Below are 26873 nucleotides of genomic sequence, written 5' to 3' on the forward strand. Positions count from 1 at the left end.
CGATCACCAGGTGAATCCGTAGTGATGAGACAGGTCTGAGGTCAAGCCAGAAAGGCCAGTCAGGGTCAGCATCAGGTCTGGTGATAGTAACCAGGATTAGCCACAGCCTGGTGATTGCCAGGCACGTCCACAGTGACAAGGCAAGTCACCTCGGGGTCAAGCTGGGAAATCAGTCCATAGTCAGGGTCTAGGTCTAGGTCAGTGGGATACACGGCCAGGCACAGGCAGGTCTGTGATGCAGTGAGACCTATAGGTCAGGCAGGGCCAAACCGTAGAGCTTCAGCTTAAAGCAGCTCCTGTGGGCTGGTGTCAGCCCACACTGAGTCTCCCTGCAGCACTGACTGACCACAGTCACCAGAGTGGAGGGGCCTGTAGAGGACCGGTTCTCTACATGTGGTTTTGTCTCATCATTGCTGCTGCTGCTGCAGCAAAGCCGCTGCTGCCAAGGCGCGTCGGGCAATGCCGCGCCGGCGCCCCCGGGAGCCGTCTGCGAGGTAAAAAGGGCGCGAAAAGGGCAGAAGGTCATCTCTAGGGCACGAACCGCACATACTCATTTGCCATCTGCGCATGAGCAGGAGAGCCCCAGATGCCCCAGCCTGTTTCTGGAAGGTTCCAAGAGGGCGGACTGCGCATGACAGTTAATCTGCATGGGAAGCGAGGAAGCACCTCCCAGAGGTGGGGCAAGAACCTATAAAAACTGCAGACTGTGTGAATAGAGGGGAGCTTGCTTGCGACGACTGAGGAACTCGAGCAGAGTCAGTGGAACCAGACGGGCGCTTCCTGCCGCTGGCCCCCCCCCCCCCACCGCCGAGACTCCCAAGAGAAGAGGACCAACGGGACGCCGCTGGATCCACGGGTGGTGATATCTATCTTTCTCTCTCTCTCTGTCTTCCCCTTTTCCTCTTTTTTTCCTAAACGTGTGACGCGGGACGTGTCTCGTTAGTTGATTCCATTTTGCCTAAACCTGTGACGCGGGACGTGTCTAGTTAGTTTATTCCATTTTGCCTTAATAAATCTTAAAACTGTTTGGCTGGTGTCGTTTCACCTTAATTCAGTCCAAGGGCATCACGAACTTGGTCGTTTGGCCCCAAGGGGAGGGAGGTCGTCCTGAACGACTCCCTTTAGGCCGCAACAGGGCCTCAGCTGCATTGTCTCTGAGCTGGCCCTGAGCCCAGGCTGCCAAACCTCCAGGAGGGCGATTGCTCTCAGAGCCCTTACAGATTAAAGATTAAATCAGTCTTAGAGAAGTAAGTTTTCCATGTACATGGAATGCTAACATTCCCCCAGTTTGAACTCTTGAAGGGCTATAGACAGAGATTGACAATGGTCTAAACACACATATAATCTGATTTAATAATTGAACAAAAATAGATTACATCTTTCAGAAAAGCAGTGGTAACATTTTCTGGTAAAAGACAGATTTGCACAGCAGCTACTTTTATTGTAAGAAGCATACCACCAAACCTGCAAAAGATAAATTAACATTCTTTGAGATAAATTTGTTTCATTAAGATTAATTAGAATGTTTAAGTAGACTTTCCCTATCACTTATAATAATGATTCTTTGGATTCTTTCTTTCTTTTTTTCTTTTTTTTTAGTAGGGACTTCCTGGCTGTAAAGGAGAAAAGGTATGATCATAAAAATACTAAGGAAAGTTATATCATAGCAGTAAAAGTAATTGTTTGAGTCCTTATAGCAATGTGGAATTTCATTTGCAGACACAGGCTTTTCCTTAGTCCCTTGTTGTAACCAATTTTGTGGAATTTCATTTCCAGGAAGAGTCTGTTTTTGTTAAGTATTTTGTTGAATAAGTTATTTGTGTTCATGCTGTGGAAACAGCCTCACGACCTTCATTCAAACAAGGACCATGAATACCATGGTAATTAGCTTGTTACATAAACCTAGAGAGAGGGATCGTCCAAAGGGAGCTTGGCCTAAAAAAGATACTGCATGTTTTGTGTTTGTATTACAACATATGTTATTCTTTAACTTTGTAGGTGTTGTTATTTTGTGCTTCTCCAGGAAAAAAAAGTTATATGTCTTAAGTACAGTGAATTATCTTCAGTGCTGAACTAAGTCTTCCCTTCATACAAAAATTTTTGAATTGGAAGAACATATTAAAACATTTTAAAAATATAGATTTATTTAAAAGATTTAAAATTATTAGGGAAAATACAAATCCTTAAAATTTAACTTAAAAATATATTAAAATTATGTTAAAATGCAAAAATTATTTAAATAAAACCCTTCAAACATATAATATTTTAATGCTTTTTATAGGGTGAAAGAGGAGAATGTGGAACACCAGGGCTAAAAGGGGAGAGAGTAAGTTGCACTTTTTAATTAAAACATTTTGCATGACAAAACATTTTGCATGACAAAAAGTATGCACTACTTCAAAATATTTGAAGTGATACTTCAGAAAAACAAAGCTCATATATCACAAGGAAGTGGTGATAGTAGAGATATACCCACAATTGAAAACACTGATTTCATTAAGATCAGATTTTATTCCTATGTAAGATTTGAAATCTTTCACCCAGACATTACGTCTTGAGCTGAGGTAGTAAAAGATAGCAAGAGCAGGTTGTCATCATTTATGTTGACTGGTTAGTACAAGGGAGGGATGAGAAACTTTGGAATCCTGAATCTGATTTCAAGCTCTACAGAGGAATATGGGCCTCAGAAGACAGACTGGCTGTCACCTTCATGTTCAACCCTTTTTGCATTTAGTCCCTCCAGATTGTCTCTTTCTGAGTTCTTTTCCCCATTCCTGTGCTTTTTTCCCAGTTCCATTCTCCTGAAATACCTTTTTTTTTTTTTTTGTTCTGGCTTGTGCTTCTATGTTCTACCAATGGCAGACTTTTATTTCTGTTTTCCTTTTCTTTCCTTATCTCCTTTCTCCACTAACATAAACAACAGCTCTCAATTCCAGTTTATTTTTCCAACCTACCATCAGGGTCCGTCCAAAATGTGTCCCTCATTGCAAGCTGTTGTACTCTTGTGCTCTGATTTTGAATCAGAACTCTTTCTCCTGTGTACTGCCAGAGCCTCAGATGGTTTTCAGCCATAGATATGTCCTATTGCACCAAATAAATTTCTTTGCCTCAGTAACTAAAGAGCCTAGATGCTCTATGCTTTCCAGGAGGCAATAGAGAGATCCCACATGAGTTATGTTTGAAGTGTGTGTCTTGCTCCATTGGTTCTGTATGGAGCTTCGAGAGACCAGGCTCTAAATTTAGGCTTCCCCACTGCCTCATGTTAAATGGGGTGAACCCAGGCCCCTGAGCGTGAGGTAGATTTTCTGCTTTCAGTTCTTGCACTGGGACTCATGCGGAAAGTTCTCCTCAGCTCCAGGGCTGGAGGATGTCCAGCACAAACGGAACCTTCTGGAAATTTAGCTACTGGAATCAAAGTGTTTTATGGCAGTGTGCAAACTGCATTTTTCAAAGGCTTACAATTTTGCCAAACTTCAGTATCAGAGCTACAGCAAGTTCCCTTCTTCCTCCTCCCCTAAGTGCTATACTTTCCAAAGTATACACTATTGCTCCAAAACATTAAGGTAACAGATTTTTTAAAATAATGCTTCTAACCAAAGAAAAACACATGTTCTTCGTTAGCCTCATTTTTGGAAATGACTGAATTTTTCTGGCTAAAACTTAGACAGAAAGACATCTGGCATGGATAGTTTCAGTTTACATCTTTGAAGCTTCATAAAGCTATAAACAACCAAAACCAGAGTCTTAAATATGATATACTGGGCAACCTTAATAAAAGGGAGTGGTATCCAGCCTGTCAGTAATGATACAGATATGTTCTGTACATGCTCTCTAGATGCAAACTTTGCTTTATCTCTCTTTTTGAATGTGACCTGTGAAGGGATTTACAAGTGGGCATGGAATTTAATCCAAGGCCCGTAACTGCCAAACAGGAATATTCTTTTGACTTCATAGACTTCAGAATCACGCTCAGGGGAAGAACAATTACCTGATTATCTAAACAAGCAGGATAAACTCAAAATGGCCAGGATTATACTTCTGTAAGTAATATACAAAATACTGAAAAATGAGTATTCCTGTCATTGCTCAGATTTGTCATGTGAATCATAATGAAATTGTCTATAGTATTTCTGAATATTATTCCTTATATTATATATATTGTATTGAAGACAACATACAAATGTTTGTAAATACCGAGAGAACAATCATTAAACAAATTACTTCAATAAAGAGCTCAAAGGCAAGCAATTAGTTCTGTCGAAGGAAAGAAAAAGTTGTCTGTAATGTGGTAAAATTCTGAAAGTATAGGAAATTTTGTACATCCCCTGGGGCTTGTAACATTTCTTAAGGGACAAGGGAATTATAGAAAAAAAGTGAAACATCATTCAAGAGAAAAATAAGTCTTAAATAGACTTATAAGAAGCTGTTAGGAGGCTGAGGGAAATGTCTTATCAGATAAAAGGAAATTATTCAGGGTGTATTTTGAAGGCCTTCTGAATGTAAAAAAAGCAGCCAAGAAAACTTGACATAGAATCTGTGTGGTGGGATTATAAAAACTTCCTCTGTTAGTTACCCTGCAAAAGATAATGATGAAACAAGCATTTGCCATCTATAAAGTATCAGAAGCTGTAATGAACTGAACAGGTCTATAAAGGGCTACAGAAGACTTGGTTTGTTACACAAGGATGATGGTTCAGAGTATTTCAATGGAGAATGTTGGCATATTGTTTACAATGTTATTTTTTATTAAACTTGAATTGATTTCATTTTAATTTTATTTTTTAATTTTGTCAATTTAACAAAAATATTAATAAATATTAATCAAATTATTTCATATCTGTCTTTCCTTTTTTTATACATAGGGACTAGAAGGTCCATTTTTCCCTAGAGGACCTCGGGGACCTCAGGTAAGTGAGAAGAAAGCTATCAAACCATAGAAATACTTTTGCATAGTTTTTCGAGAGTTCATTTTGTATTTCATACATAATTATTTTTGTTGCTAAATGGTATACATTTTGGAGCGAAAAGATACATTCGTGTAATTCAAATAATTTGCGGCATATCAGGCACAGGGCACGGAGCTGTGTTCATGCAGTCAGCTGTCCTTAAGGGCCCTCTATACATTTTGCCTTTCACTGAATACCTGCCAATTCATTTCCCCTACTGCTGGGGTTTCTGGCAAACTCCTCAAGTAGACAAAGTGGCAACTTCCATAGTATCCCAGAATGACTGAAAAAGTGCTTGCTAGACAGCTGAAGAAACTGAATCTGATCAAGCAGTCTGAAATTTGCTATGACTGTTTAATAATTCAGTGTAGAATTAGAGAAAAATCCCTATCTATCAAGATGAAAAGTCCCGTTGGTAGTAATTCCACAATACACTTTTTTTCATTAGCTATTGTAGATGGCAGGTCCCTGATTCTTTCGGTCTCTGCCATTGCTGGAAGGTGTTAGAGCTGCGCTTGGGTATTTTAACTTCTACAGTCTCTCTGAGAGAGGAGACAAGAATCTGTAGAGAGTTGCTTACTGTGACAGGGATCCCATGAACACTGCGATATGTTGCTAGCTCTGTATGTTTGACAAAGCGAGGATGGAATTTTACCCCACTTCTGTGCAACTGCCTGGACCCCAGCATCTCTGAAATAGATGAAACAGTACAGTCAGTGAAGAGTGGAGTAGCGAATTGAGGAGAACTTACCTGGATCAGAACATGAACCTTTAGTCCTAAATTCCATTCTGGATATTTTAAAGTGATATTGCTCAGTTTTCTCTATGGTGGGTGAACACTGGCATTTCTATGATACAGTGCAAAATTAGTTTATTATTATCTTCACCCACAAGTTCCTGTGTGTTCAGCCGAAACAAATTTTTGTTGTCTGAGAAAGAACAAACATTTGTTATTCTTGCTAATTAAGAAATAGGAACATTAAAGATTTGAGAGATTTAAAATCTACCATAAAAGAGAATAACAAGAGAAATAAAATAGCGTTTCCTTGCAGAAATTAAACTGTTCATGCAGTATGATCCATTTTGGGTGTTTTAAAATATCAGCTGGTCTTCCAGGTCAAGTCACAACTGACTTCTATCAATAGCAAGAAGGTAATACAAACTAATTACTTTAAGGTGAAAGCAGACTAGATTGGGTTACTTTTTTCTTTTAAATATGTACTAGTTATTTTAATTATTGATTTTATAATCTTGTTATTTCAAGCATGTTGTTATATAGCGCTGCATCATACTACAACCTGCATTCTGTTTATATTTGACAGACTTCTTATGCCAAATAGAACAACTACTGAAAAGTAAAAACAGATAGATTTTCCATTAAAACAGGGTAGATCTAATTGTTTACTATAATGGCAAACAGTGGGAATGAATTAAGTGCTAGTGAGTATATAAATGAACATACTATGCAATAAAGGTCCTAGCAATTTATATTAATGTACTTTTAGAAAATTACATAGTAGTAAGTTCCATAATCTCATAAAGGAAAACAAAATGTGTCATAAACACTGATATTTTTGAAAGATTCCTTTTCAGTTTTTGCCTTCTAACAGACTTTTACATAATATGTTGGTGATTTTTTATGTGCCGCACAGGTGTTAACTTAATAGGGTAGAATTTATTATTAAAAAAAAAAAGAAAAAGCAATGTTAAAATAACTAAGATCATTCTTACTTAGTGGTCAGCTTAAAACTAAAATGCAGGAAAACCTGCATATATTAAATGGATAACCATTGATACCTTAACCCTTGCATGTTTGTCTCTCTTTCCTTTTAAGCAGATCAGCTGATTTCAACCTTTAAAACAAGGAGACATATGAATTTGAGTATTCTGTTTCTGGGATGCCTGAGTTTTTGGTCACTTCTTTCAGAATTTATATAGTTAGGTAATCAATTTCCTTTTGGAATTTTAATTACCTTTTTTGTTATTGGATTTTTGGCTTCTATTGCTTCTAATGTACTTGCGTATTTTTGTATGATTTATACAGCAGCCACTTCTGTTTGTTTGACAGGGGAAGGGCTGATGAGGGTTTTCACATGTCATTTACAGAAGATCAGAAATGATGTTTTCGATCAAGATTGAAAACTGAGGTGAAATAGGTACACATTAGTAAGTCTGGGACCCAGCCCAAACAATTGCTGAGGAGTAGCAATGGGAGTAAGGTACACCTATGAGAACATTTCTGTACTCTCAGTGAAATTTCTGAAATATGGGTTGGTTTTCCAGTGAAATATGGGCTGGTTTCACTGAATCACAGAATGGCTGAGGTTGGAAGGGACCTCTGGAGATCCAACCCCTGCACAAAGCAGGGTCAGCTGGAGCAGGTTGCTCCAAAGATGGAGTCTCCACAATCTGCCTGGGCAACCTGCTCCAGTGTTTGATCACCCTCATAATAAATAATTTTCTTCTTATGTTTAAATGGAATTTCCTGCATTTCAGTTTGTGTCCTGTGCCTCTTGTCCTTTCACTGGGCATCACTGAGAAAAGTTTGGCTCTTGTCCTTTTCACTCCTGTACATCAGGTAAATATTTATAGATGCCCCCTGAGCTTTCGCTTTTCCAGACTAAACAATCTCAGCTCTCTCAACCTCTCCTTGTATGACAGGTGCTCCAGTCCCTTAATCATCTTCATGGCCCTTCTCTGGACTTGCTCTAGTAAGTCCATGTCTCTCTTGTCCTAAGCCCAGAACTGGACACAGCCCACTAGATGTCATCTGATCAGTGATGCACAGAGGGGAAGAACTGCCTCTCTACTGCTGGTGACACTCCCCCTAATGCAGCCCAGGATGCTGTTGGCCTTCTTTGCTGTAAGGACACATTGGTGGCTTGTGTTCCACTTGCTGTCCACCAGGACCCCCAGGGCCTTTTCTGCAAAGCTGCTTTGCAGCCCATTGGTCCCCAGTGTGTAATGGTGCATGGCATTATTCCTCCCAGTTGCATTTCTCCAGCCTGTCGAGGTCCCTCTGAATGGCAGCAGAACTCTCTGGTGTATCAGCCACTCCTCTGAGTTTTGTATTGCCTGCAAACTTGCTGAGAGTGCATTTGGTCCAATCATCCAGGTCATTAATGAAGATTTTAAACATTCTTGGCTCCAGTGTTGACTGCTGGGGGACACCAGTAGTGACTGGTATCCAGCTGGACTGCATGCTGCTGATCATCATCCTCTGAACCCTCTGACAGTTCAGCCAGTTTTCAGTCCACCTCACTGTCCATTTATCTAGCCATACTTCATCAGTTTGTCTGTGAGGATGTTATGGGAGACAGTGCCAAAAGCCTTCCTAAAGTCAGGATAAACAACATCCACAGCTCTCCCTTCATCCACCAAGCCAGTCACCTCATCATAGAAGGCTATCAGATTGGTCAGGCATGGCTTTTCCCAGTCACTTTCTTGTACTTCATATGTTTCAAAATGGCTTCCGGCAGGATTTGCTCCATCACCTTCTCAGGAACTGAGCTGAGGCTGAACAGCCTGTATCTCCTCAGAACCTCTGTGTTGCTCTTCTTGAAGATAGGAGTGACATTTGTTTTCTTTTGGCCGTCAGGAACTTTCCATGATCACCACAACCTTTCAAAGATAATTGAGAATGGCTTTGCAGTAACACTGACCATCTGTCTCAGCATTTGTGTGTGCATGCCATCAGGGCCCATGGACTTGCATATGTCCAGTTTGTTTAAATGTTCCCTAACCTCCTCTACCAAAGACAAGTCTCCTTGCTTCCTTCCCTGCTGGTCTCGTGGTCCTGGGATTCCTGAAGGCTGGTCTTACCAGTAAAGATTGAGGTGAAGAAGGCATTGAGTACCTTGGTCTTCTCCATGTTCTTTGTCACGAGGTCCCCTGCCCCATCCAGCAGTGGGTCCACATCTTCTCTAGCCTTCCTTTTGCTGCTTGAGTACTTGTAGAAGCCCTTCTTTTTGTCTTTTCCCTTGCCAGATTCAACTCCAGGTGGGCTTGGGCTTTTCTAACCACTTCTTCCTGCACGCTTGGACAATGTCTCTATATTCCTCCTGGGTCACCTATCCCTGCTTCCACCTCTTTTATGCTTCCTTTTTATGTTTCACTTTTTTCAGGAGCTCCTTGTTTATTTATTCAGCCCTCCTGCTGCATTTGCTTGATTTTCTGCTCATTGAGATGGACCATTCTTGAGCATGGAGGAGATGATCCTTGAAAATCAACCAATGCTCCTAGACCCCTCTTCTCTCCAGGACTGTATCCCATGGGATTCTTCCAGGCAGGTCCCTGAAAAGGCCAAAGTCTGCCCAAAACTCCAGGGTTGTGATCGTGCATTTTTGCTTTTTTCCCCTCCTCTCAGGATCCTGAACTCCACCGTCCCATGGTCACTGCAGTCAAGGCTGCCCCCCCATCTTCACATCCCCAACCAGTTCTTCTGTGTTTGTAAGTACAAGATCCAGCAGGGCATCTCCCCTCATTGTCTCCACAATCACCTGTGTTAGGAAGTACTAAGCTCCATCAACACTAAGCCTCCCACATTGCTTGTCCGCTGCTATGTTGCCCTTCCAGCAGATACTGGAGTGGTTCAAGTCCCCCATGAAGAGCAGGGCCTGCAAACATCGGGCTGCTTCTAGCTGTCTGAAGAAGGCCTTACCTACTACTTCTTCCCGATCAGGCAGTCTATAGCAGACACCCACCATGACATTGCCCATGTTGGTCTGCCCACTGAGCCTGACCCATAAGCTCTCAGCTGGCTCATCACCCATCTCTAGGCAGAGCTCCATGCATTCCAGCTGCACTCTTGCATAAAGAACAAATCCCTCTCGTTGCTTTTCTGAAGAAATACACTTGCTGAACTGTGTTACAATGTACTGTATGTTGGTAATCCCACCTGTGTGTGTTCCACTAAAAACAAAGAAGGTAGGATATTTTGAGACCTGTTCCTCAGAGGAGATTTGTGCACCACCCAAGAGTGCTAGCTGTGATATTGCCAGTACAGATACCATACTGTTTCAGAAAAGATAAGCACACACAGCCTTTTCTGAGGTTCAAGATATGAAATCAAAGTTATGGGACTCTGAAGTACTACTGAAGTTCAAATCTCAGCTTTATGGCAATCAGTGGCAAAATTTTCCTTATTTTCAAAAATAGAAAGTACTATCTAAGGCATTTCTATAAATTTGTTTCAGTGGCAACTTGGATGCTTGGTAGTTTTGGTAGCAAGCTGTTTACTTGTGTATCCAAATAAAGACATATAAACTTGTCTTTCGGTATCTATTAAAAATATGGGCCGTGTATAGGCTGTGTAATTATAAAATTAATGTTAGTATATATAAACTTACATCCCTTAACATATTATTGTTTAATTTTTAAAATAAAAGAATTAGTTTGGAAAAAGTGGATTTTACATTAATAAATAAGCTTTAGGATTTTCAAGATTTAATGAAACAATATACTTTGAATGATGCATTCTCAAAACATATAGTAAAATATTCTTTGTAATATTATTTCTGTGCATTGGTTTTGACATATGAAAGTTGGTATTGCAAGGAAAATAAATATTTGCAGAAATTGTCACTAAAAATACAAAAGAATGAAACTTTTTAAAAAAATCTCTTGAATAAACAAAAGATGTTATTGCTTTTTTTTCCTTCTAAGAAAAGTCACTAAATGGAGTGTCTATTATTTCTCGACAAAATAGTGCTAAGGATCTGGCAAAAAAAAAAAAAAAAAAAAAAAGGACATTCAAAGGGGAATTGCAGTTAAAAAACTGTCACAATGGTGAGATGTCTTTTAGGTCCATGCCATAGCTACTACATTACTATGTGGCACTGCACACAAAATTACATAAAGAACTTCATTGGTCCTGAAAAGTGAAGTACTGAGAAAATTGGTGGCACAACTTTAATTCAGTCTCATTCTATATATTTTGCATGAAAGTCTAAACCTGTGTTCACATGCTGTTTTTTCAAGAGCTCTTTCCTCATTCATGACATATTTGTTCTGTAGATACATTAAGGCAGAGCTGTTTTCTGTAGAATCCTTGTCTTCTTTCCTCTGTCTTTTGTCTTTTCTGTGCACAAACTAAACAAAGTACTGCAGGTAAAGAATTGTTAGGCTAATGTACTTGGTCAGCCTATCTGAATATCAGATGCATAGTTGCTCATGTCTTTGCTTCTGACAGAATTTATATATGTGCAAGAGAAGTTTCTTGTCTCTATGCTTTCCTCATTTTGACATTTTTTGTGACATTCAGAAGTGGTGAGCACCCTTAGCCACAACTGGTATCAGTGTGAGTTGCTGTTTGCTTTATCAGTGTTGCTGTGTGTTGTAAAGAACTCTTAAAAGATGTGAAAATCTCAAACAGAACACCCAGAATAAGTGGATGTTTTTGAACTTAATCTCTTTCTAAAGCAGATCCCATTCCATAATACAAGGATGAAATCTCCCTCCGCTCCTCCCCCTCCCTTCACCTAATTAAAGCTGAGGAAGCACATAGGGAAGCCCATGTGGGAATTCAAAATTCTTCTTTCAGACTCTCATTTTAGTAATGTACAGAAGACACAGCCAGGAGCTACAAACTTAGGAGAAAACAAAATATTAATAACTGCTTAGTGAGTGAGCACTGTTCTTTCTGGGCACTGACCAATGGGCTTGCCAAGAAAAGGCTGTGAGAGTATTTTCACAGTTGTTTTAGAATATGTGGGGGAGTAGAGAGAAGCTTTAACCAATAACCCAAAGTGGAAAATGCCAGCCCCAAAATTAAGTTTGGCAAGGTTACAAGCAGCAGTTTAAAGGTCCTCTCATAGGAAGTAGCGTTAGCAGTCTTAATAACAGCCATTGTTACCAACCTCACCCTAAATGTAGTTAGAGAGAGACCTCTGCAATATCAACGTAAGAGTGAAATGAATGGACTATCAGGGATCAATAACACTCTCTTAATTATTTTTGTCTCTTTAAGGAGAGCAAGGTCCTGTAGGTCTTTGTGGTCCTTCAGGACTCCCTGGCACTGGAAGTCCTGGACCTAAGTTAATTGCCAGTAACATGTTTCTATCATCTGAGTGCTGTCTTTATCAAGAAATATTTTAATGAACCTTCTCATTTTCTACTGCATCAAATTCAAGTTCTTAATATTTGAAGTTAAAAATTATACAATTCCTATGTTTTCGAGTTTGCAGAGGATGACATCCTGAGCTTAATTATGATCCCAGCTATTGACTTCTAATAAATTGTAGATTCAAAAGGGACAGGTTTCATTTTTCAAAATCACTTAGAAATCAATTTTTTCGGGTACTTTAAAAAAATTACAGTCTCCACCTCAGCTACAGAAAGAATACCAATTTCAAACAATAACGACTCTTTAATGTTCATTTTGTTAAGGGTGAAAGAGGCCAAGAGGGAAGAATTAGGCCCCCAGGACCTGTTGGAATTGGTGAGCCAGGAATGCCTCTATCACAAAGATCTGAGCAGACATCAAGAAGTGAAAATAATGCAGAATGTTTTGGTTACGTTGACTGGTCCTCTTTGCAGCAAGCGCTAGGCCAGTGAAAATGTGCCTGTATGTGGCAATTATGGTGGCACTGACAACTGTGGCACTGGCATGGCTGAAAGAGAAGCCTATGCTATTTTCAAATATGGAAATACACCCTGTGCTGTATCTGAAAAAGATTTCCCTGGTCCTAAGTGATCCAGATTTCAGAACCTGCTTTTCTGGTAGACAGAGAGCTGCGCACTTTTATCCATTTCCATATTCTTGTTATTAACTCTCTTTAGAATTATCTGAAATACAAATTAAAAACCCAAGTAGTAATTAGGCTATTTCAAATTCTTTGTGTATATCTTATTATTTCAAATACTGATAGTTTGCCTGGAAATATTTAAATATCACATATTTTTAACTGTTCTTCTGGCACTATTAGAGTAAGGATCTTAGCTCCTTATTTTCGCTTCCTCTCATATTTCTTCATTTTCTAAGAAAACAAAGGAAACACATAGTCTTTCGCTCCCCGATTAAATATTTTCCTACTTTCTCTTTTGAATTACAGTAAATCGTTTTTAGTGGTCCTTCCAATCTTTTTATAGCTTTGCAAAATGTTTAAAAGAAAATGTATGATAAACCATTATTCTTGCATCCTTCCAATAATCTCCCTGTATTCAGTGCCTTTGGTTTGCAGACTTGTGGATGTACTTTTTCCATCATTTTTGTTAATGTTTGTTGGCTGTTTTTTCTTTCTAAACATATCAGAGGTGTATTATCCAAGAAGTTGGTTTTCCTGTGTTATATGTCATAAGAATTACTAATTTAAGTCTCAAATCTGGTTGGATGGTACAACAATTAGTTGGCTTGGATTTCATTCTGATATTCCATTTTTCAAGTGTTTTTCCTCATGAAAAACACAGCACATTTTTCCTTAATGATGGTTATCGTTAGGAGCTCATCATTGGCTTTGATAAATAAAGTAGGCAGAAATTTATGGAAAAATCAAGAGAAATTCAAATAGAGTAATATATCATATATGAAAGACAAAATTGGCAGTCTATATTTTCATGCTTATCTATTTCATTTTTCATCATTCCACTTCCTCCGCTTTCATGTCTGTTTCCAGTAATCACTTGGTTCTTTGTATAACAAAGATGAGCTTCAGTTTGTGTGTTCCTAACATTTTTCCATAGGAATGTATGGGCCATGAATTTTAGTTAATACTTGCAATAATCACATTATCTTTCTCGGATTTTAAGAGGAAATTCTTTAGGTATGAGGGAGTTAGCAGGATAAATATCTGACATCTTACTCATTTCTTGAGTCCTAAGGATAGCGCAAATACTCAGACTATGGAAAAGATGTTTCCTGTACCTCTGGCACAAGAAAAATTTAGAAAAATCTGAAAAATCCAAAGAAAACTTGTATTTTGAACCAGTAAATGATATTAGCTCCAATGACAGATACAAAGCAGGTTTAGTGGGAACACAAGAGCTATTCTGTGTTTAAGAATGGAAAAGAATTTCACCTTCACAGAGACCACTCTCTTAATTACTAGAACATATGAACTGTTGGGACACACACATTTTATAACTGATCCTTCTACCATTCTCAGAAATGATCTTTCCTATGGCGATCTCAAAATGCTAGAATAGTATTTAGTTGGTAGTTTTCCTGTAGTTATCTCTACATTTGTTCCTATTTCCAGTAATAGCATCTTTATTTATAAATAATGCAGAGTATTTGTTTAGTTTACAGGTTGTACCCAGATGATCCTCAATTTCTTCATCTCCATTGCACAATAGCTGCATTTTTCTTTCCCTGTTCCTGTTAAACTCATCTATAAAGCCCCTATAATAAGCCCACAGATTGAAATATTGATATACAAATCCATATATTGATATATAAGCCCATATAAACCCATATATTGAAATATTTCTTTGTGAATAGTTACTTCAGTTAGGCATATCATCCATCTCTTAAAATATATGTATATGCTCTTTATTTTTTTACTAATACATATCAGCAAAGATTAGTGTTGAGTCACCTGGAATTTCATATGCCAGCTCTGTACACGCTCCCTTTTTGTTCTAAAATGTCATAGAAATATCAGGCTGAGGTGTTCTAATGATTCCAAAATACCTTTAACCCTTCAAGTGCTAATGAAAGAAAGAGAATTAGGGAAAGGATGTCTAGCAACCTTGTCTTACATCTGCATGCTCTAAATTGCTTTATTCAACATATTCTGCAGTAGAATTTTTCAGTTCCTGTAGCATTGTGCCTTATATTGTTTCATTGCTCCCCCAACACACTTCTCAGTCTATGTAAACTAAAAGTCATTTTAAAAATATATCAAGTTATATTTCAGCAGTGTAAATGCACATATTATAGGTACAAATTGCAAAGCTACTTTCCCAAGGTTTTAGCAATTCTGCTGAGAATTTATCTTGCTTGTTTGCACAAGATCATACTTTCATACATTGTATATGCTGTGATCATACATTGTATATGCTGTGATTATCACTTTTATTGTAATTAGTACTGTAGTAATATAGTACTGTAAGTACTATAAACTGATATTAATTCCTCCGGTCTCAAAACAGGTTTATTTTAATTTCTATGCTTTCTTTCTCTTCTAGAAGGCAAGCACTGTAGACAGCTGTAGAATGCTCAGTTGACATCCAGTCTTTCTAAGATTTTTTTCCTTATTTTATTCTCTAGCTATGTCTCTGCAAATTTATGAAGTGGGGCAACATGCAGTAGTGACCTGACGTAGAATTTTAATCAGCATACTTTATATTTACAGATGTTCTGATTTTCGAAGAGCAGGATCGCCACATTCTCTGTAATACTGCAAACCTTCATTAAAAAAAGAAATTTATTTTGGATTTTAAATATACTTTCCAGGTATACTCTGATGTTCCTGGAGAACAGAATTTGTACTGGAACTGGCATTCCACTTCTTTAGAGTTCTTCTCCAGCTGAGCTCCCTGACAAGCCTTGGGGGATCTGCTGCCATCCTGTAGCATTACATCATACTACTTCCATATTAGGGCAGTGTCTGAAGTAATTCCCAAGCACAGGCTGCATTTCTGGACCACCTTTATCCCCAGTCAGCGAGGCCCACCTGATGCCTGGCCTTTCTTGTGCCCACCCTGTTGCAGATGCCACCAAGGAGACACTGGTACCAGGGCTTGCAAGCCAGGGAGTTGCATCGCTCACCTCCCTGTGGAGCCTGTTTCTCAGGCCTCCTCTGCCTGAACCTCGCTGGGAAACAGCGCCTGCTCCCAGCACCATGTGGAGGTACCATGACAGGACGTCCCCACAAACCACCCTCTGGCTCCCACTGCCCTGAGGGCTCAAGTACCCTTGAAGCCTCTGCCACCCCAGTGCTACACCAGGCCCACCATGAGTGGAGGATGGAAGGTAGAGGTCATTCACCACCAGGTCCTTCCCTTACTTCCAGTCTCAGGCTGGACACCTGCGCTGGAGAGGGGTTGTGTGTGTGTCTCATGATGCTCAGTGTCAGTGTCAGGTCCTGCCAGTCCCAGGCCAGCTGTGGGGCCATGGAGGACTATCCTACCCTGCTTCTGGCAGATTTGGTGCTGCTGCAGGTGAGAAAGGTGGCTGGAGGCTGCAGAGGTAGGGGGACAGCAGGATTGTGAGAGGAACAAGGAGAGATGGAAGGGAAGGTGCTATAAAGCCAGCCTTAGCTTGAGGCACCCAGAAGGTCTGCTCAAGTCTGTGGGTCGGCTCCTTGGCAAGGGTGTCAAGTGCTTCCCTCTGTCTCACCCAGTCAACTTAAATGGATCTGTTCTTCTGTGTAGCACAAATTCCTTTCCACATGCTGCAGCATACGTACAGCATGCAGCAGTTGCTGTGGTATGGATGTTGCCTTAAGAGTTTTGTGGTTCTGAAGTTTTGATTCCACTTCCAGTCATTGTCATAGCTTGATACTGGGCTTCAGGTCTTTGTCTTGACCAACCTCCTGAATGGCTGTATATTCATTCTAATAGATTTCAATAATCATGACAATAACTAACCCTTCAAAGCTGATGAACTGGCCTCAAAATAAACGTGGTGATATACACACTTGTGAAGAAAGCTGGTCTGATTTTAGTGACAGTATTTGCATGTTTGTACTTCAACTACACTTACAGTCAGTGTCTCTTCTGTATTCCCTAGTCTCCTTTCTCGCTTGATTGTATAATGTTAGCCCTCATTTAAATTATCTCACGCTTCTGGATTGTTTTAGTGAGCCTTGAAGGTAAATTTTGTGAAGGGTCGATTGCTTTTGTTGTTACTATGTTGGAGAGTTCCCATAATTTAAAGCTCCTGGGAGAGCTTCTTGTCTGGCCAGATCTGTAGTGGTGCTGCGCATACTGGATATTTAGTGCTGCTTCTGCTTCTGTCTTCAGCAGGGCAATATTAACTTTGCCAGTACAGCCACTGACTTACCCTTCACTCAGTCTCTCTCTCAAAAGCATGGACTAGAACATTTCAGAACACCACTGAACTACCACTGAAGCCAAACCTGTTCATAGAGTGCCTGTTACCAAATTTTCTCATCCTAATAAACCTGCTTCTCAGATAATTTTGGAGCTCCATTATGGGATGGCAAAGGATGGACAACCCTATTGTCTGAGAAATGCATTCCCAGCAGTCAGAATCTAACAGTAATGCAAAGTAGCTGGAGTTTGTAACAACAATATGAACATGGTCCTCAAAATGGCAGCTACAAGACATAGCACACACGAGATCCATTTTTTATTGAATTTGAATTAGCAGTCCAGACCTAACCGTAGAAATACTTCCAGATTGAAAATAAAATTGCAGAAAATAAAATTGCAGAAAAGTGCACTTCCATTCTAGTGAAGTGAGAAATGGGCAGAAGCATGTCTTTTTTTCCCCCCTTGGCTAATATTTTTCATTGTGAATGTTCAGATCTGCCATCTTGATGTTTGTAGGGGATTGTACCTGCTGTATAGAGATGTGAAGGTTATTGAATTAAGTAATAAAGAGTTTATTAGGACTTAGTGTTCTGTAGTTTGCTTGTAAATATGTTTGTCTCTGTCTCTTTAGAGTATTCGTTGTTATGGTAGCTTGATGACAGAGTAGCTGCTTTGCCCCCATAGAATGTTTTTGATAGTGCTCTGTAACAGTCTCAGAATTGTTGAGGTGTTACAATTTCTGTATGTCAATTTTAAAATAATAAAAAATTTCCCATGAGACTTCTGCACTTGTTATGACTTAGAACAGCCTATTTCTCCAGCTGGTGCATTCTTCAGCCTGAGAAGATCTGTGTGGTTTTATTATTAGGATGTTATAAGTTGTGATATCCATGTTTATATTGGAAAGTCTTACATCCTGGAGTATCTGTGTTTCTTACTGTAAGGGAGGATGAATGTATCCATTCCAGAAAGCATCAGTTCAATAACTTTCAAGCTTATGTGTTGCTGCAGCCAAAAAAGTGAACAAGCTATGAAGACAGGAGAAAAATAAGATATAAAAATAATACTATTAAGTACATCAGATATAGCATAGCCTGGAGAACTACGGTTTTAATCAGCCCATCTAAGGAACTTTAATACTGAAAGCAGGCACCTACAGATTTTAGGCTTATTTCTGATGAGGTGGAGACAGAGGTGGTGCAGTTGAGAGTTTTGTCAGAGCCAGCTTGTTCGTGATTCTGTGTTTGTTGCTTGTACACGTAAGTAGGTTTCAAGAATTTCAGTGTAAATGTACATTTTGTGTACTTAAATTCCATGTGTTGTAATATACTGCAATTTCACATTGATTTTCAGGCTACTTTGCATCTTTACGATCCTCTCCATTTGCTCTGTGACCAAATTTAGTTAACTTTCTTTCCAGTTAAACCAAAGACTGTGTAAGCAAATACATGCAGCTTAGTGAATTATACCTAAAACAAAAAAAGAGCAAATGACATAAAAAGTGTGGCTTGCACTTGCTCAGTTAATAAATTGACTTTCAATTTAATGACATACAATCTAAGCCCACAAGATGGAGCCCCAGTCTCTTTGGAGAGAAGACAAAACGAAAAGTATTCTTACAGCAGGATCATTTACTCATCAGCAAAATACATTTCTGCAATTCAACATTAATTATGTGATGTAATCAGGCTCTCTAGTTCAGGCTAAAATGGAATTTGGTAGCTAAGGAAGCTAACTCTTATAAACTGAGCAGCCTGGCACAAAAGTGGTGGCCAAAGCCCATCCAGCGATGATACAGGTGAGGCAGACTGTGGGAACACAACTGGACAGAAGAATCTTGCTTAGACAGTGTGCTCATGTTCACATTGCTTATAGATGAGTTATAAACTCTCTTATTTTATCTGTCTTTCAGGAAGACCTATGTTTTTGATCTGGAGAAGAGGATCTATGTCTTCAGGGGAAGGCTGTTAGAAGGGTTGTTTGCTTTTTGTGTATGTGTGTATGTGTTTCAATAAAGCACTTAAATCATGCTTTCCACAAACTAAAATATTTGAATAGTAATAAGTTAGAAAAAAGTTTAGGAACAGCTGTAGACAAGATTCAGAGTTGTGGTCCCTCAGCGATGAAGCACAGGGTACTCAGCAGTTCTCTCTGCCTTCCACAGAGGTTGAACAGAAGGGATATTTAATTTCAGACCGTGTTGGCATGCTATGTATGCGTGGGTGTGTGACTTAAGCCTGAAGAAAAAATTAACTGTTTTGTCAGTACAATTGCTGCTTCAGTGTAGGCTTTTGGATCTTTTTAAGTAACTCTATTGCAGTTTGAGGAACTGCAACAATGCTTCACTGAACCTCCTGATTCAGCATTTAGTCCCTGCATGTGTTTCCTCTGTTGTTAGTTTTGTGTCCCATACTCAGAAATCATGGGCATCTCAAAGTATCTACTCATTTGTTTTCCTGTTTTACCAAAATTTGTCTTTCAGCTTCCCCTCACTTGAGCATTAAGCATATTATCAACCAGAGCCAGTGATACATGAGAGAGATGCTGTTTGGTCTAAGACCTTAGCAGACACAAAAAAATAAATGTTATGACACTTACCATAACACATTCATTATTGGCAAAATATATTGCACATGGGGATGCAAAGTCCCAGAGAAGGTAACTTGAGTTCACCAGTACCGAGGCTTTCAGCCTTTTCACAACAATGATACCACTGGAACTTGTTGTAGAGAGTCAGGTTTAGGTCTCAGACTAGAGCAAAAGAAATATCTTTACCATCCGCTCCGTTTGCTCCGTGACCGAACTCAGTTAACTGTCGCCAGCCAGTATCATAACATCTCTAATCTGTGTCTAAGAACAGCATTCAACTGCTGTGTGTGTTTCCAAAACATATGTTCTATGTTTGCAGTTAACTGTTTAATTCCCACGTACACAGAATGGGCAATATTTAGATTGTTTATGGAGACTTGAATGTCTGTATATTTGATTTGACTGCCCAGTTTTGGGTTTGATTTTTTCTGAATTTTCTGTTTCTGTTTCTGTTTCTGTCAAGTAGATAGGAATTTCGTTGCTCTTCAAAAAGGTGATGTGGGGAATGGCTTTTGCCTGTGTATGGTGTGCTCTCAATTTGTTCACATTGCCATTCAAGTAAATAGGTTGTTTGAATAGCTACTGTTCAGTCTGTTCTTTGAATCTTTTTTTAACTTCAGTATATTTTTGTTCATACTGTCCACTAGCTGCAAGTTTCACAATGTAATTATGTACTGCATGAGAAAATACTTCATTTTGTTTAAACTAATGGATGTTCATTGTTCTTGTACTGTGAAATACAGTCACTTTTTTTCATGATTTTATAGATCTGCATCATATTCACATTGTTAGGCTTTCCATGCTACAGAATCCTAATCTACCTCATCTCTTTTCATTCAGAAGCTGTCCCATACCCTTGTCACCTCTCTCTATTCCTTTTTATTTCTTCTTTATAATTTTTGAGTTGCAGTAACTAGAATAGCAGGCACTATTTAAGGAGGATAGGTATAGTACCAGGAAAGAAAGCTGATGCATGATTTTTTCCAATAGAAGAGGTGATGTAACAAGAATGCAGAAATAAAAGGCTTTTCTTGCAGAACTCATAACTCAATAGCAACATAAGATGGGTTTTACTGACAAAACTATATCACAGACCAGAGCTTTGGTGTGATCATGCAATGAATGCATTTAGGCAGATTACCAGAATACCACTGGAAGCTAGATGGACTGAACTGAAGTTGCATGTGGTTCAGAGCAGCCATTGAAACACTGCTGTAGTAAACAGCTCAGTAAGAAGAATTATTAATGTTAAAAACAGAGCTGTGAATCTGGAGACATTATGTTAATTAGATTTGACCTCTAAGTGAATATAAAGTTGTAGAACTATTTACTGGCAAAACTGGTGAAAAAATAAAGCTCTGCACTGTATATCTACAATCCTGTAACAAAACTATCAAGGTCCTTATTTTGCTTCCAAATCACTGTAAATAGTGAAAAAGAGCTGAGGCCATTTCCACAGACCAATCACACAAACTATATAAGAGATCCACAGATTTTCTGTCCAGAGAAATACAACCCCCATTACTATTTGCATACTGGATGTCTGTGAGAACTATCAGGTTATATGTATATTTGACCAGTCAGGGATTGTTATGTCTAAAAATCATAAATGTTAACATTTTGTGATCTCTGGCAGATGCAGGTCCAAAAGGAGTGAGAAATCTTTGAACGCAGCTGAAAACCCATTCAGTCAATTCTGTTTTGGCACATAGTACAGATAAACCTTGACTACTGCTGGGAAAAGCATTCTTCAATAGCTGATGGTCCGTGTCTGCACGGATAGGCTATTTAACAAGTCTTGATTGAAGCATGCATAAGGGTAAGAATATGTTTATAAATGGTATAAGTGATCCATGTGACTAATTAGTTACTAATGAAATGCATCTTAATCATCGCCATTATGACTGACCCAACAGATGCTGGATGCTGCTAGTTACTATTATTTGTATATAGCATTAAGAGATATCTAATGTAAAAGACTGCATTCCTTTGAAACTCTTTAGCCTCAGTGTATATAACAATGGCAATATTTATTTAATTAAGACAGTTAAACTCAATAGATACACCTACACTTATTTATGAGACAACTACTTTTCAGAAAAGAAAAAGGAAAATAGAAATTCAAAACACAAACTGAAGTTGTACAAGTTAATGTAAACAACATAAAGACAGTTGTTAGAGTAACCTATGTTCAGTCTATATCCATTGAAACATATCTGTTGGTCAAGAAATGTCATCCATCCATGGCCTGCCCCAGCGTTGCCAGCATCCCACACCCCTCTGCCTCCCTCAGGTGATACATGCACATCTGTCGTCTGACAGGAGATGACATACAGGCTTCTAGGAAAGAGGTCTTTCAGGAACAGGCTGCAGTTGTGGGGACAACTAGTCCTTCCTCTATTGCACTGGGGAAAGAGTTTGGGCAGGAGTGGGATGTATGAGTTTTTTTCTGGTAGCAGCAGCCTGTTCCAGCAGTTCATCTTGGCAGAGCATGCCCAGACTGACAATTCTGTGCAGATATAGTGTAGTATACAATCACATGGCAGATGAACAGCTCTCCCATGAAGCCAGATTAGGATTATCTCTGTCCTTGACTAAGAGCTGAGACCTCACTGCGTTATTTAATATGTTTTTTCTTGCCCTTTAAATGGGCTAAAGGTACATATGCAGTCATATTTGTGGCTCATAGCATACATAACTAGATTATGTGCGTAAGCCATAATTTTAATTCTTGCAAGAATCTAGTTCATGGATTAGCAGACTGCATTGTCACAGAAAGTTTCTTTTGATATTCATTACAAATACCTGTTAATATTATTCCATTCTCTTCCATAAACCTCTTTGTCTCCTGAGATAATCCAAGAAATTGTTTTAGTTCTCTGCAAATATCTTCTGAAGTTAAAGACTCACCTAGAGTTGAATGCAACATTCTAGGTGCAGTCATTCAAATATATTTGTGAATTATTATTTTTCTGTTGGCTCTTTGATGAGCCAGTGATGCAACATGTGCAGTGTTGTGTCAGCCATTGTGTGTGTGAAAGAATGGCATTAGGGCATATCTTGTTTTGTATATTTTAGAAGACATAGATTGCATCTGGAGTTGATAGATGCTGAGCCACAAATACAGCGAACTCCATGATACGAACAAATAAAATGAGTGTGGCTCATGTTGTGTCCTCCCTTGATTTTTGGTGATGGCAAATATTTTCTTATTGTTCTTGTTTCCGTCAGATTATTTTTATTGTAGTTGACTAAGAAGTTTAGGTTAGTTTACTTAAGCCTGGAAATACTACAGACTATGGCTCCTTACAGAGATATGTTCATTACAGGCAAGTTTTAATGTAATATTTTTTAAAATTTCTTCCTCTCTGTGAATATCCACTTTTTGGTTTCCTTCTTATGATTTCTGCTCTCAATGATAAAAATTTCTTGCAGCTTATTCCTAAATTAAGGTTTAAAATATAGACCCGGAAGGGAAAAAATACCATCTAGCTCTATTTCCATTTTTTCTCACAAACAGAAAATGTAAAGAACATTCATTAGTGATTTGAGAGATTGGAAGCAGTTATACATTGTGTAACAAATAATCATTGGTTTGGCCCAGTAGTGTAAGGTATTGGCTTGTTAGAAACTGGGGATATCTGACTCTACTCTGTAGCAATGTAACTCAGTGGTGCTGGGAGTTATTGCAAGGGTGTGATTTCCATCTGGATGACTTTAAAAAAGGGTTCTACCCTTGGAAGAGCAAGAAGAGGGTACTTTGTTGAGTGTAGCAACAGAGACCTTGCTCCTATGTTAAATGAAGGGTGCTTCTACTAACCTGAAGAAGGCAAAGACTTAAAGGTCAGTGGTCAGTGATGCCCTATTCTTTTTTCCCCATTCTTTCCTCAAGACACCCTTCACCTAAGGTTTAGTGAGATAAGCATGAAATGTGATCTAGTTATTTAAAAGCTCCCAGTTAGCATATTCCATTGCCATTATTTAAACAACCAACAAAAGCAAAGCAAGTGTGGTTTCTTTGCAGTTTTCTACAAGAGAATTGAAAAAAAGGCAGGAAAGCGTGATTATCTACATAAAGCCGGTGGTTTATCAAACATCATCTGCTTTGTGGCCAGGGGATCAAACATTACAACTGTTGAAAATATAGGAGAAACCCCAGCCTATAAGTTATTCAACTACATCATTACTAGGCTCCGTAACTTCCAACAATCAAAAATGAGTATTTGATTAGTGAAGCCCTAGTAATTCATACTTTTTCCTTCTATAGTTCTTCATATTGTGGAATTAGTAGGTAATCTGAACTTTAAAATGTCACTCCCATAAATAGAATGCTTCTTTCCCCTCCAAGCTCACAACTGTTTTTGATTTCCTTCAAGAAGAATATAACATCTGTGTCCAAGTGTATGAAGTTATCTGTCACAGCCATGCCGTGCAGTACAACAAGTTGTTTGATGAACAATTGAAACTAACACCAGTTTCATTTGGGTCCTACATCCCTTACACTCCCAGCCACATGGCAGTGACTTTGGCTCTCCCACTATTTCTCTTTATTGCAATGCATCCAGGTACTCCTCCAGTACCTGGAGTCCTCTTTTGCAGTACTTCTGCTCCCTTCCCATATTACTTAACTTCCCCATCTTTATTCCCCTTCCTGGTCCTCACTGCCCTCACCCCCTTTACCATCCACCCTCATCATACTCACCATCCCCCTGTTATGGTAACAGCAAATGATGCGGCAGGTTCAGAGCCACGGGCTCTCTGCTTGCCAAATTCATGAGTTCATCTAGGCTGAGCAGCCAGCTATGTGAAGGAGACTGTTTGCCGTCTCTGCTGTTCTCTTGTGGGCAGGGGATTGAGGGGTGACGCCAAGGGTAGAGTTCACTATACACCTCCTATTTTTTATTCAAAATGCAAAAACTAACTTTCTGTCTTTTAAATCTAACGGAAGGTAGCCAGCATGCTCAAAGTTTGACTGCAAGAAATTCACTTAGGTTAGAAGAGACGCTTTCAAGATTCTGCAGTAAAAAGGAAAAGTTTTCCACACATTGTTTAGTCTGCTGTAGGGAAAATCTCCCTCATTCATTTTAACAAATTTGGTTTTATATATGTCCAGTAGATAGATTGCCACAGGCTCAGTTCTGCTGATCAATAATCACGAGATTGCCTTAATATTTTTGATTTTCCATTTTTAATTTAGCATGTGAAATAATATTAATTTTGACTTACAATTTTTCCTTTGCTTTCTGTTTCTTCATGTGCCTCATAACAAAATCTGGATCATAGCAAGTCATCAGCCTTGTTAATGGAATCTTTCAATCAGGAGACTGGGAAGTTTCTGAGAGCAACTCCACCATGTTGTGCTCTGACAGCTTCCTGAGGGCGTGCTGTAACAAGGGTTACGTTTAAAACAGAATATACAGATGTGCTTTAGCACCTTTTGGAAAGTTGAATACCTTGAAGTTATACAAGGAACACATTTGAATGACAATTGGCAAGTGTCTTTATAACCTCTTCTATGTTAGGACTTGAATAACTGCTTCTCAGATAAGCACAGTGTTTACCCTGTTTCTACTAAACAACCTGATTAAATCTGCAGCATCAAAATCAAAAAAGTTTAGAACTTTAATATTTTTTGCCTTTTCCTCTTCATCTTTCAGATAGGTACACTCTTCCCACAAAACTAAAAAAGCAGAAACTACTTACGGAGAGTGCAAAGCCTCAACTTTCTATATTTTTTTGGTAAGAGAGCAATTCCCAAGCTTTGTCCATTAGTTGCCACCGTGCAAATGTCTTCTGGGTAATGAGATGTATTCTTTTCACTGTGCAACTTTCATCAGATGGTGGAACAAAAAGAGCATACACAGTCTTTGGGTCTATAAACACAGAATAGCAATGAGTAGACAATGACCTGTGGAATTAATGAGATCTATACTGAGTCCATTTTTGGTGCTTGCGTTTCACAATATTGACCCAGAGATAAGCTCTCAAGGTGATCTGGTCTAGAAAATAGACCTTGAGAAAAGTGAAAGGGTGCAATTGATATGGGATTTAGGGGAAAAAATATTTTAAAACTCTTCAGTACATTTAGGTGACCAATAAATGTAACTGTTTATAAATTTTCTACCATAAGTTGTTGATGGAAAAAAGGACTTCCACCAAAAAATTGTGCTTCTGTCAGAAGTGTCTTTTTACCTTGTGTTTTTGGAATGTCTGGATTTAATATTTCCCTTAAAGTTTTTAAACTACAACTTAAACATTTCAATGCTTAATCATGCAGCATGGATCTGTTGTGTCCGTGATGAAGCCCGTGTCCCTTCTGCTGCACCACACGAGGGAGCTCTCCCTTCTGTCCTGCCACCAAGGCATTGAGGGAAGTGTTGCCTTGTAGGTGATGACTGCCCAGAGGCTGGGCACTGAGCTTTTGCTGGGCACCTGAACAAAACTCCCATAAAGCATGCAATGATTCCTTGCAACTTACCATGGACTTATACTTTCTCTCAACCCGGTTTTTGATTTAACACCATAACAATACAGTTTTTCACTGCAGCCTACCACTGGATACAGCAAGTATAATTACATGCAGCACATTCGGAATTACCTAAATGACAACGCACTTTTGGATCACCTGTCTTTGTCTGACCCTTTAGAGGGTCTGAATAGCAGAAAGAATTTCTGAGTCAAACAGCTAAGGAAGAAAAAATATTGGGCTTTATTTTTTTTTAATTATGTCTTTTATTATTATAATTACTAATGCATTATTACCGCCATTGAGAGATGATCATGATCCTAGCAAGCGCACAAAGCACTAGGTCGGAACTCAGTTCTTAGGCTGTAAAATCATGATGTGCTAATCTCACATCTCTGATCTAGGCAGCTGCTGCAGCGTTAACATAGAGAATCTGAAGACTTGTGGTTGACAAAGTTACAGATAAAGATGCAAATTGGTTAGAAGTGAGTTTTTTTAATGTAAAAGTTCAGTTTATGTATAATGAGGAAACACTCATGCTCCTAGACTGACACTGTCCCTTTAATAAAATGTCTTGGTCTCCCACTCAGCTCTGGCGAAGTGCCTGGCTATTTTCATTTAAACTTTGGCCAACTGAACAGAAATAATGGACCATAAGGGATCTAGATGCAAGGTAGATCCATTTACAAGTGGATAGACTATTTATTTACAGATTGCCTTATTTTCTTAAACAAAACATATTTTCCAGTATGACCTACTGGATGTATTTTCTATACTGACAGCTTGTTCAGTCCACAGTTTGGTGCTTGAATGCCTTTGAAGGTAAGAGGCTTATAAAGATTTTTCATTTGTATTTTTAGAGGACTACACTGATAGGTTCTGTATATGTAACTTGAATGGAGCTGGAAATAATATCTAAGGATATTTCAAACCCT

General features: G+C 38.9%; 1 protein-coding gene across 2 annotated transcripts in view; it reads left to right on the plus strand.

Annotated features, from left to right (window-relative positions):
- The first annotated feature begins 567 nt into the window (after nt 1–567).
- The window catches only part of COL28A1 (collagen type XXVIII alpha 1 chain), a 100824-nt gene continuing 74518 nt past the window's right edge, over nt 568–26873 (plus strand). The window contains exons 1-6 of one of the 2 annotated variants that reach the window (XM_064506376.1): nt 568–856; nt 1600–1629; nt 2282–2326; nt 4863–4907; nt 6784–6888; nt 21109–21291. The gene's annotated coding sequence lies outside the window, so the exon portion shown is untranslated. Of the gene's footprint in view, nt 857–1599; nt 1630–2281; nt 2327–4862; nt 4908–6783; nt 6889–21108; nt 21292–26299; nt 26761–26873 lie in introns of those variants that run through there. The other variant, XM_064506375.1, reaches the window with a different exon arrangement.

The sequence above is a fragment of the Dromaius novaehollandiae genome, chromosome 2, assembly GCF_036370855.1.
Source record: "Dromaius novaehollandiae isolate bDroNov1 chromosome 2, bDroNov1.hap1, whole genome shotgun sequence".
NCBI lineage: Eukaryota > Metazoa > Chordata > Aves > Casuariiformes > Dromaiidae > Dromaius > Dromaius novaehollandiae.